The sequence below is a fragment of the Macaca nemestrina genome, chromosome 6 (assembly GCF_043159975.1).
Source record: "Macaca nemestrina isolate mMacNem1 chromosome 6, mMacNem.hap1, whole genome shotgun sequence".
Taxonomy (NCBI): domain Eukaryota; kingdom Metazoa; phylum Chordata; class Mammalia; order Primates; family Cercopithecidae; genus Macaca; species Macaca nemestrina.
Window position 1 is genome coordinate 24,247,086 of NC_092130.1, and position 12,239 is coordinate 24,259,324.

The 12,239-nt window shown below is 38.3% G+C and overlaps 1 protein-coding gene across 5 annotated transcripts in view; it reads right to left on the minus strand.

Moving 5' to 3' along the window:
- The window catches only part of LOC105482381 (sarcoglycan delta), a 1,038,167-nt gene that overhangs the window by 620,969 nt on the left and 404,959 nt on the right, over positions 1-12,239 (minus strand). Inside the window, exons 1-3 of one of the 5 annotated variants that reach the window (XM_011742434.3) lie at positions 10,631-10,704; positions 7,629-7,777; positions 4,104-4,267 (exon numbers count right to left, since the gene is read on the minus strand). The exons of 1 other annotated variant lie outside the window; for it this stretch is intronic. The gene's annotated coding sequence lies outside the window, so the exon portion shown is untranslated. Of the gene's footprint in view, positions 1-4,103; positions 4,268-7,628; positions 7,838-10,630; positions 10,713-12,239 lie in introns of those variants that run through there. 3 more of the 5 variants (XM_071098159.1, XM_071098158.1, XM_024792975.2) reach the window with 3 other exon arrangements.

The following is a 12,239-nucleotide window of genomic DNA, read 5'->3' on the forward strand; positions in this document are numbered from 1 at the left end:
GTTAAATGTATGTATTACAAATATTTTCTCCTGGTCTGTGGTCCATCTCTTTATTTTCTTGGTGGTATTTTTTGATGAGTAGATGCTTTTAATTTTCATGAAGTTTAAAGTATTTATTTCTTCTTACGGTTTGTGCTTTTGTGTCTTTTCTAAGAAATCTTTTCCTCCTGAAGTTATAAAGATATTCTAGCTTTTGTTCCAGGAGATCTCTAGTGAGTTTTTTTTTTGCTTTTTTTTTTTTTTTAAATTTATGTTTCAATCTGTGCTCTGACTCAAACTGATTTTTGTGTATGGTATAAGGTAGAGGTTAAGCTTCTTTATTTTTACAGAAATATCCAGCTGTTTTGTACTATTTGTTGAAGCAATTTTTCCTATCTCTTTTGAATTAATGTTGTGCTCTTGTTAAGAGCCAGTTGAATATATATATGTCTACCTATTTCAGAACTCTCTATTCTGTTTTATTATTTATTTTTATTTTTATAGGGACAGAGTCTCACTATGTCACCCAGTCTGCAGTGCAGTGGCACAGTCATATCTCACTATAACCTCAAATTCCTGGACGCAAGCAATCTAGGACTATAGGTACGTGCTATGATGCCTGGCTAATTTCTTTCTTTGCTTTTTTTTTCTTTTTTATTTTATTTTATTTTATTTTATTTTATTTTATTTTATTTTATTGTAGAAACAGGGTCTTGCTATGTTGTCCAGGCTGGTCTTGAACTCCTGACCTCATGCAATCTTCTTCTCTTGTCCTCTCAAAGCACTAGGATTACAGGCATGAGCCTTGATGTCTGGCTTACTCTATTTTACGGACTCACTTATTTATAATGACAGCTATTTTAAGTTTAGTTTTTAAATTAATTTTATATCTATTTTTTCCATTTTGTAGATTTCAAATGCAGTCATTAAAACCTCAGAAACTTTGCTTATGATTTTTTGAAAAAGTTTTTTCCCTTTTGATGTCATATGCACATGTATTTATGTATGTGTTCAGTATGTATACATACAAATACACACATACACACACACTAAGGCATATAGGTCATTAATATTCTTAGATTGTCCTAGTTTTTAGACATCAAATTTTTGTAAGCTCCCTTATTTTTCAGAGATCAGGTGAGCAGCGGTTTTTAAATTTTAGCAAAGCATACGAATTATCTAGATGGCTTATTAAATAAAAACAGATTTCTGGACCTTACTCCAAGAAATTTTGACTTAGTAAAGTCAAATAGTAAGTCTGGGAAAGGGTCAAAGAATTTGCATGCCTAACAAGCTTAGATGATGCTGATGCTGCTGGCTTATGAAACACACTTTAAACAGCATAGGCTTAGAAAAATTAGATGGCCTTTCTAACGTTCATACAGGAGCTTTATTGGAACTTTGATTGGCCTTTTCTAAAGGCTAGTTCCATAGCCACTAATTTATAGTGTCTTCACTTGAAAAGACATCTGAAAAATCTATTCCATGCACCACAGCATAAGAGCCAGAAAGCATCAGACAGATTGATAGTACCAACACTGCCTCATTTCCTTCTTCCTTCCTGGAAACTGGGTTTTGGTCTATGAACAGAGACAGGTACATTCTTATATATACTACAGCTGAATAGAGCCCTGTGATGAACATGCACAGCAAAACAGGCATTCTTCTCCTTGCATCCTCTGTCAACAATCAGAGAGAGCTTTATTTTCCCCTTAATGGTTGATTGGTCTCTAAACCAGAAACATTTTTATAGCCAAGTCCTTTAAAATTTTTCTAAATGTATGTTGTAAGTAGCTGGCATCTAAGTAAACATTCTTGACAGAAGAGACACTCTGAATTAAAGTTCGATACTCTCAAAGCCAAAAAACCTAAGTAATCAAAATCCCAACCCAAACCCCTAAGCTTCTCTAGATTTTTGAGGACAAGCAGAGAACATTTTAGTTTTCCTTTCCAATAGATCAAGAATATGTGGAAAGGCTGGGCATGGTGGCTCACACCTGTAATCCCAGTACTTTGGGAGGCCGAGGAGGTAGGATCACTTGAGGTCAGGAGTTCGAGTCCAGCCTGGACAACATGGCGAAGCCCCATTTCTACTAAAAATACAAACATATTAGCCAGGTGTGGTGGTGGGCGCCTGCAATCCCAGCTACTTTGGAGGCTGAGGCAGGAGAATCACTTTTGTACTTGGGAGGTGGAGGTTGTAGTGAGCTGAGATTGTGCCATTGCACTCCAGCCTGGACAACAGAGTGAGATTCCAACTCCGAAAAAAAAGTAATAATAAAAAAAATGAGTAAGTGGGAAGAAATAACTGTACCACAACTATACATCAATTATGTAGGATGTTTATACTTTTCAAGGACTCAATAAAGGTACACTGTGTTGTATTTTTCTTTTATGAATGGTTAATTACCTATTTGGCCCTTAAAACCATGTTAATAAAAAATGAATTCTTACTAAGTATTTATACTTAAACTTCCTTAAAGATGCCAAAAAGAGAAAAATAATTTATCTTGTTTATAAAAAAAAGAAACAGTTATTCTGCCTAGAGAAGGAGGAGTGTTTGTTTGACATGCTTTCTAGCACTTCTGCAAGCAATGTGAACATCACAGCTCAATCATTTATTCACTGGCATTTGGGAATACTAGATAGAAAGTGCTTTATCCTCAAAGGAAGGCCCATTCATGACTAGCTAAGAGCACACACCACACTTACTCTAGCAGTGAGAAATTCAGAAATAAAATGACAGCAGGCCTGTGGCCGTAACTAAAGTGATATTCAACAGCTCCACACTTCTACCTTGCACGCGCATGACATATGACCTATGGTACCAAGAGAAGGGAGCCAATGCTACACCTCACCTACATTGGTCTCCCGGTTCCCAGAAGCCTTTGGGTTATGAAGGATTATTTTTCTTTCTTTTTTGAAAGAGATTAAAAGGGCATCAAATGAGTTACCAATGGAATTTTCAGAGACATCCTACAACTTCTCTTGAATATGCCATGTGGTTCTAAGCTGTAAAATCATCTTTTCCCCAGTGCTTTTAACTAGTAGTGAATGCAATCCTACTACTCTCTACAGTAGATGAGCACAGAGACTTAAATTCTACCAAGTCTGGGAATGAGTCTGGCCCCTGACCCTTTCTTGCTACACAGCCTTAGAAAACCTTTTTACTTATATCCCCTTTGGTTTCCCAGAACAGAAATCTCTATTCCAGATGGTTGTTATGAGCTGTGCTTATAATATTTTTTTTCAAAGCTCATAGCACAATGCCTGACTCACAATACACACTCCACAAATGGTGGTTCTAAGCATTCTATCTCTCCTCTCACTCCATCTGTCCCTCCCTCCCCGACACTCTCTCTCTCTATATATATATACACATATATGCATATACACATGTGCATGCACACACACACACACACACACACACACACACACACACACAGAGATACCATTCAATAAATTACATATATTTATCATACAGGTTTTTGTATGTGTATAAGGATGTATTTATATGCATGCAAATGCATACTTTGTTGATGAGTGTCTAATTACCATTACTGTGATAATTATCATTTGAACTAGAAAAAAATAATTGAGACCTTTTGACTTCAACTTAGAGTCTGCTCCAGCATGGGTATATATCCAAAATAAATACAAAGACAGCTCCCCTAAAGACCTTAAGGAATAACAAAATTTTGTCAAAGTCTCCTGTGGACACTGTAAATACGAATAAATAGTGTATTACACAGCACCACTTCTTTACTCATCTCTTTACCTGAAGTCTTTTATCACATAAGTATCTACCCTCATTTCTCTTTTCTTTCTAGCTGAGACACCTGCACAAACCTGTCTGCATGCTTTGTCTTTGCCCTCTGACCACTCTCTTTATTATAGAGTCAATGCAGGCTTCCTTCAGTTTCTACCATTGTATCTTTACCTGTGGTAACACTTCCCATAAGTGGTGGGGTCTTTTCAAGATAGAAAAGATCTTTCCTTTAAGAGACAAAGTAAAGAGGAAAAGAAGGTTAGGGAAAGGGGTAGGAGAAAGGCTGTGAATATAGATAAGTATCTTTAAATGTATCACATTTGTCTTAGAAAATAATAAAGTCACAAACCCATACCTTAGCAGTCCTAATCTTCTTGAATCATGGACATAAATTACAGGGCAACATTGGGATTAAGAAAATCCCCTCAGGCCACCACAAAAGGGACAGTTGTCTCAGCCTTCACACAGGTTCCAGTATAGCCTTCTCCAAATCCCTGAGGATGGAGGTTTCTTCCAAGTCTACAAAATCACCAGAGAAAGACAATGTCCATAAAGAAAAACAAAAGCAAAAACAAGACAGAGTGATATTAAATTAAAGGCCATTTGGTTTGGAGAGACTAAACAAAAGATATTTTAAATTCTGTTTGTCATAAAATTGCATAATGCCTGAATGGATTCAGTCCTGACTGAATTAAAGAATCATACAAAAAGAAAATTCATAGTGTATCAAGGCTAGAAGGTATTTTAGGACTTATCAAATCAAATTTGCTCATTTAACTTACAGGGAAACTGAGGATGGGAGAGCAAAAGTGATTTTCCATGATGATTCATTATCTGTGGCACAGTTCAATCTGTGTGTCAAGCAAATCTTTAGTATACGAAAACAATGTGTTTAACACTGGTCTATCATAAAAGTAAGACCAGGTACCAGTGCATCACTCCACCTTGAAATACCTCCCTCACTTGACTTCTAAGGTACCAATCTTACCGCTACCACTGGCCACTCCATCTTGACTACCTCTGTTGCATCTTTTCATCCTCCCAGTTTCCAACATAAGGAGATCTTAGGGTTCAGTCCTGAGCCTCTTCTCTATACACACTTTCTCACCAGGTACATCTTCCAGGTCCACAGCTTGAGATACCAGTTATACTCTGAAAACTCTGAGATTTGTCTCCAGGCCCAGATATTTCCCTGAACTCTAAACTCAATCAACTGACTCTTCAACAACTCTACTTGGGATTCCAATAGGCATATCAGATATAACATGACCCAACTGAGGTCATGACTTCACCACCACCACCACCAGCTCCCACCTGGAAAATACTAAAGCCCTCCTTCTTCTAAGTGTATACCTTCTCAGTCAATGGCAATTTTATTCACCCAGTTGGTCAGGCCTAAACCCTCCAAGTAAACCTTGATGCCTGTCTTGCCTATCTACCTCACATTGTCCATTTCATCAGCACATTCTGGTGGCGCTATCTTCAGAATAAATACAGCAGCTGACCATTTTTTACCACATCTTTTACTACCATGCTGGCGCAAGACATCATTAAAGATGTGCAAGGTTGCACAGCAGGCTTTCCCAAACTAGGGCTGGTATTCTCCACCAGGCCCATGTAAGAGAATGACACTCCCCTGCTCAAAACCTTCCACCTCACTCAGACTCAAAGTTAAAGTTGTTACAATGGCCAAAAAGATCCTGCTTGATGTTTGATGCATCTTTCTTACCACCATCCTCATCATCTACCCTTCTCCCTCTCATTTCTTCCTCTCTAGCCATGCTGCTCCTCTAACACACCCCTGACTCTATCAGGAGCCTTTGAACTCATCATTCCCTCTACCTGGGAAACTTTTCTCCTCACTGTTTCATGTCTTTGCCCAAATGTTACCTTTCCAGTGAGGACCCTTGTAAAATTACCCTGCTTAAAATTATAAACTCATACCACATATCTCATCCCTTTTTCTCTAGATGTAAAAGTCTTTTTGATGTATTACATGTCTATCTGTTTATTATCTCTCATCCCCCAATAAAATGTAAACTCCATGCATGCAAGAAATTCTATCTCTGGCATCCTGCTGTGTCTCCAGCACCTCACTTCACTGATAACCTTGCACGAAGGTGGAGCTCAATAAATATTCATTGAATGAATGAATAAGCAGACAGTAAGGTTAAGTAAACCTTCTCATGGTCACTCAGTTGATAAGTGGCTGAGCCTGGTTTGAACCAAAAGCATTCCATCTCCTGTATTTTTGACAACTATGAAATACTGACTAGATGAATGTCTTCTAGTGTTGAGTTTAGGAAAAGGATTGGTATAGTCTGTAGTGTGATGCAAAAGATGAATGTTAGGTATATTTGTGAAGTTAGCAAACAAAAGCCCCAAAACTATTTCTAGGAGATACTCTAAGGAGTATGTGTGGCATGTATTGGGATGACTCTGCTTACAGGCTAATACTGAAATCTCATTGTTACTTTCATCATGTCTTTTTCAGATTTTCTGCCTTTGCTTCCATGCCATTATTTCCTGTCATTCCCTCAACTCTCAGTCCCTGCTTTACTATAATAAAAAGTATGAAGTAAAGGAATCCAGGGTTAGATAACAAAAAGGGGAAATGATGTGTTTAGGGAAAAGGTATTGGGCAGTCATCAAAGGACTTTAGATCTAAACCTAATTTGGTCACCAATTTGTCATTTGCCTTTAGGGTTGTCCCTTCCTCTCCCTGGGGTACCCCTCATTTTTATTTTATGTTACCCCTCATTGGGGGTAACATAAATTCCTTCGAAGACCTTTAGCTCCCAAAAATGATCTTTTTTTTTTTTTTTTTTAACTAATAAAAGGCTCCCTTATCCTCAGTAGTCTAAAAGTGGTTAGGAAATATGGTGCAATGTTTAAGAACTCGGCTTTGGGGTTTACTACTGAGGTTCTGGTTCTGGTTCTAACACTGTGAAACCCTGGCCAAGATAATCAACTTCTCTAAGTATCATATTTCTTTTCTATAAAAGATAGATGGTGAAAATACCTATCCCTCTAGGATGTTTATGCAAATGAAATGAAATCATAGGTAAATCACTCACTACTGTGCATAATGTAAGTGCTGAATCAACTTTTACTGTTCTTTATTTTTAAAGTTTTTACTGCTGCAGGGTTACATTCTGCATGATATTTCATAAACGTATCTACCTTCATCTTACTTCCCACTGGAGTCTGAATCTTTCCATCTTTTATCATATGACATTGCTTTTGTAGCCCTTCATGACTTTGGGCAACTTTGTCTGGACCATTTCCAGGATCAGTTGTATGCAGTTACCCCAGCTGCCCCCACATTCCAGGGCAGATGGTGGAACATTGTAACATGAGAAAGTCATGTTTTCTGATTTATTCATTGTCTGCTTTCTCATACCCGGCAATTTGAAGATGATCTTGGCCTCAGTTTTGGAATGTCAAGCCACAGTCTACAATTATTCCTGCATTCTGAAGCCAAGAGACACAACATTGGAAGCAAACAATGCTGTAATTCAGCACAATGATAGATGGAGTTATTAAAGAAATTGTGCTGACTGCTTTGAGAATTTAAGTCTCAAGTCTATCCAAATGCATCTTTCTTTCTTCTTTTCCTAACTGATATTAAGAAACTGTCTATGCTCAGGTAGTAACAACAGAAAAATATGTCACCTACCTTTCAGGTTTAGTTACATCCCAACCTAATAAATAGTTACAATGCTTCAGGGAAAAGGTACTTACAGTCCATTCTAAGTCACCCAAGGACATGATCCAAAGCACATTTACAAAGCAAATGTTTATGAAATATATAATCTTTGCCATGCACTTTGTTAAAGACTGGGGATATGGTAGAGGATAATAGTGACTTTATTCCTACCTTCATTAAGCCTTTTTTCCAGCAGTTTTTCTTTATCTTTTGTTATTTCCTAACTTTGCCCAGATATGGTTAGACATGACACATTCCTACAAATTTGTTGATTCTCTCAAGTAGTGATATAGGGTGTGCTGACATAAATATCCCAATTTCTGCTTGATAGAGAGAGAGAATTTCATAATATTTGGTTTTCTTGGGAACAACTTTCATTTCCTTGCTTTGCTTCCCACCTCCCACCCAATACACACCTCTTTCTGCTTTGTTTCCCTCCTTCAACAAAGAAACAAAAAAGTATTCACCAAATTCCACTATCCATTAATAAGATGCCACACGGCACAGTAAAGGACACTAGGTCCAGAGGGCACAGCTTCAGAAATTAGCTTTTTTGAAATCCTTGGAAACAATAAAGGGATTATATGGTAAAATAAAATGAGAAAGTATATACTAGGAATAATGTGAAATAAAATAATGTCAAGAAAGAACAACATATGTCTTAAATCACCAGTGTCTGCATGGGAAAGTACTAATCATAGAGGTAGGTGGCATCTTTGCCTGTCAGGAGGCCTTGAACGCTTCAGGGAATCTGTCATTTTTCAAGAGGTATCAATTAGTGGTTGCTCTGATGGCAGAGTGTGAACCACACCTCTCTAATGGTTAGGTTGTGTTAAAAATGATTCCTGTGAGCATAAAGCACACACAGAGATGGGTTTCACAGATACCCTGGCACCAAGACAGACTCCCAAGAGAGGCAGGCATCCTGAGAAGGCAGAACCAGGGAGAGTGGGAGTAGTTGAAGGTATTAGCAACTCTAAATGGGTCTTAAGATTTTTGAGCAGACGTGTGCTGGGGGAAAGGATGAACTATGGATTCAAATGTATCTAATGATGAATTTAAATTTAAAACTATGCCAACAGATTTGGGTCCTACTGGGAATTAAAGAAGCATTGCTGTAAAGATTTACCTCTCAAGAAGTGTGATCGCAGAGATACCATATAGGCATACACACCTACACATAGCATTCCTGTTGCCAACAATGCTTCACAATATGTATATTACTGCCATTTGCATAGAAGGAAATTGAGTTTGGAGACTGTCAGGCCTCTGAGCCCAAGCTAAACCATCATATCCCCTGTGACCTACAAGTACATATCCAGATGGCCGATTCCTGCCTTAACTGATGACATTCCACCACAAAAGAAGTGAAAATGGCCAGTTCCTGCCTTAACTGATGACATTCCACCACAAAAGAATTGAAAATGGCCTGTGCCTGCCTTAACTGATGACATTACCTCGTAAAATTCCTTCTCTCCGCTCATCCTGGCTCAAAAGTTCCCCCACTGAGCACTTTGTGACCCCCGCTCCTGCCCGCCAGAGAACAACCCCCTTTGACTGTAATTTTCCTTTACCTACCCAAATCCTATAAAATGGCCCCACCCCTATCTCCCTTCACTGACTCTCTTTTTGGACTCAGCCCGCCTGCACCCAGGTGAAATAAACAGTCTTGTTGCTCACACAAAGCCTGTTCAGTGGTCTCTTCACACGGACACGAATGAAAGAGACATTAAGTAATCTGATTGAAATCACATAACTAGGAAGTGACAAGTCAGGATTCAAACTCAGAACTGACCCCGGAGCATATCAGCATTCACCAAACATGCTGAAAATCACCGTTGTTTCTTTCCTAGGTTTTATTTCTGATTAAACCTAGTTCTGACACTTGGAAATGCCACAACTTAAACTCCAAAGGAATAGCTCAGTCTCCTAATAGTATGACTGAAAACTGGCCCAGCTCAGTGTCTGCTGAGAATAGTAAAGACACCCAAATAAAAGAGGGTACATTTCCTCCAAAGGCCTAGAGGTGGTCACACTACATACTGGAATGAGCTACATGGATTGTAAACCCAGCACCAAGTCACCACAGGTGGTCAGCCTCAGTTGTAAAATATTGATTATATTTTCTAGCAGGTGACAATACTCCAAGTAGGGGCTATAAAACATAAAATACTTTGGACATCTAGGTGTCCAACTGTAACTAGAATCACCAGTTTTGGCTGGCTAAATATTAAAGACCTTCCCTTCTGTTTATTTCTAGTCTAGACAACAAACAAATAAACTGCTGGTGAAGAGCAAAATAAAATCTGTACTGCTGGATTTTAAAGATTATAGAAAACTTCCAGTGACTTTTAGATATCTAATCTCTTGCCAGTGTATTAGCATTATTTTCCTTCTTGATTAGCCTTTTAAATTGAATGGTAAAATCAAAGGGACTTTGGAAAAAAATGTCACTGAATGTTAAAATGAGGGTTTAGGAGATTTTCTGGCACCTGGGCTAACTGTTGTAGTCTTCTTGGCTAGTTAATGAAATATGTGTCTCTCATAAACTTTTAAACATGGGTTACATACTGCTGGTGTGCAAGTAGTAAAAGTAGATGCGCTTTTATAATTGAATGTACATAGAATAGATGTCCACCCTCACCCTTTTCTGTGTGCATTCACCTGGCACCTCTTCAAGTCTGACATTTACTAATTTAGCTGTCTAGGAATACAGGTCCCCTCTTTGCCTTAAGAAATTGGTCTTTGTTACCAGGGAAGTGGTCCTCATTCCTAGCCAAACAGTAAGAGTATATATGATTTCCTTAAATACATCCACTCTTTATAGGATTCACATATTCAGACACCACACTCCATAAACTTCCATGCATGCCAGTGCACCAACACACCATGTACATACCAACAGAATTCGCAGGGCAGCATGCTATCCCACACGGCCTCAAATCTAGACAGTGGGCCCTCTGTGCTGCCTCAAAACCAGGCAATGGCTGACTCCCCTACACAAGCTCCTTACTTGCTAGTGTGAAGGAAGAATTGGACCACATGCTTAGACAGATGGGTGATTAAATTACCGGTGGCTATTTTTGCTAGCTTTCCATATATCTCTAGATGCCCAACACAATTTTTAAAAATGATCAGAATCACTGATATCAGCGAAAATAGATCAGCATCACCTTATTCCCAGAACAGCAGTCTTGTATCTCTTGTTCTTAGTGACGCATGAAGTCAGATCCACAATATTACACCACTGTGAACACACAAAAAAAGGATGCTCAGCAAAAATCTGTCATTCTAGGAGACTATCAACAAGGATATTATTTTGCCTTGATATCATAAAATGCAAAGATAATACTGGCTAAAGCATTAGATCCCTGCCTAGGTTTGATTCCTGGCTCAGCCACCCCCCGAGTTGTGTCCTTGGGCATGTTATTTAACCTCTCAGTGTTTCTTCTGCATCACAGATACCATGATGATATCTATCTCAAAGAGTTCTTTGTGATAATCAATTTTAAAGCACTTAGAGCAGCATCTAGAAAGGACTTAAGTATGCAATTGTTCGCTGCCAATATTCATTGTCAAATGATTTTGGGGATTTTATTTTTGCTTTAGTAAAATCCTTCCAAAATAAAGTCAGCTGACCAGTTACAGAAAGGAGGAAAACAGGAAAAAACACAAATATAAGACATTTCATCTAGTCAGGACATACAAATCCTTGAGAGCTGGGTAGAAGTTCCATGGGTGAGTATTAGATTTAAGTAAAACCTCCTCAAGGGGCCTTGAATTAATACAATGGTGCCATGCTGGGTCTGAATTTTCTTACTTATAAAACGGGCATAACACCTTAACTGTATTTTACAAGGGTTTTAGGAGGATGAAAAAAAATAGTAATATGGGCAACAATGTGTTTGCATCTTCCCTACTAGACCAAATTATTGAGAGTATGGACTCAGTTTCATGTCCATTTCTTTGAGGCACAGAGTAAGACAGAACCATTGTACAGACATATTATCTGTATAGGAAAATGAATCAATCATTTATGTATGATACCCTCCACTGACTGATGTCTGAACAAAGCCACATAATTTCCTTGTTAACTCTGTGTTGGCAAGCAGGAAAGGCGGCCCTGTAGGGATTGACCTTTCACACTGATGTGTTCAGTAAACCCAAAGAGTCTGAGGCTCAGAGGAGTAGAATGACTGCCCAACCCCCAAGCCATCAACAAAGCACAACTGACTATCATCATTATTGGCACTCAGCAAGAAGAGTCTCTGAAACTATGATTTATTGAGCTTGTATGTGCCAGCACTGTGTTCAGCTTGTATTTTCTCATGATATCTTTTCAGTAAACTAATGAGACAATATTGTTAGGATTCCCAGTTTGTAGATGAGGAACGGGAAGGCTCGGAGTGTTAAAGTAACTTGTGTAACATTATCGAGCATGGATTAGAAAGTAGGAGAGTCTTGAGTCCAGGGTCTGGGCTTCCCATCACTGTGTTATACGTTTTCCTGCTGAGACCTGAACTCATCTTTGCCTGTGATAAAAATTGTAAACATGTTTTCCGAGTTTGTTATTTATCTCCTTACACTGCTTATGGTATTTTGTGAGTACTCTTTTCATCTCATAAGAGCAAAGAGTTAATATTCCTAACATATAAACATTTTCTGGAGATAGAAGAGAAAAACTCTAGTAAGTGTCTAGAAAAATAGGCAAGGGGACATCAACAGGAAATTTAAAGAAAAAGAAGTGCAAATAGTCTGTGAGCTCAGCCACATTAATAATAA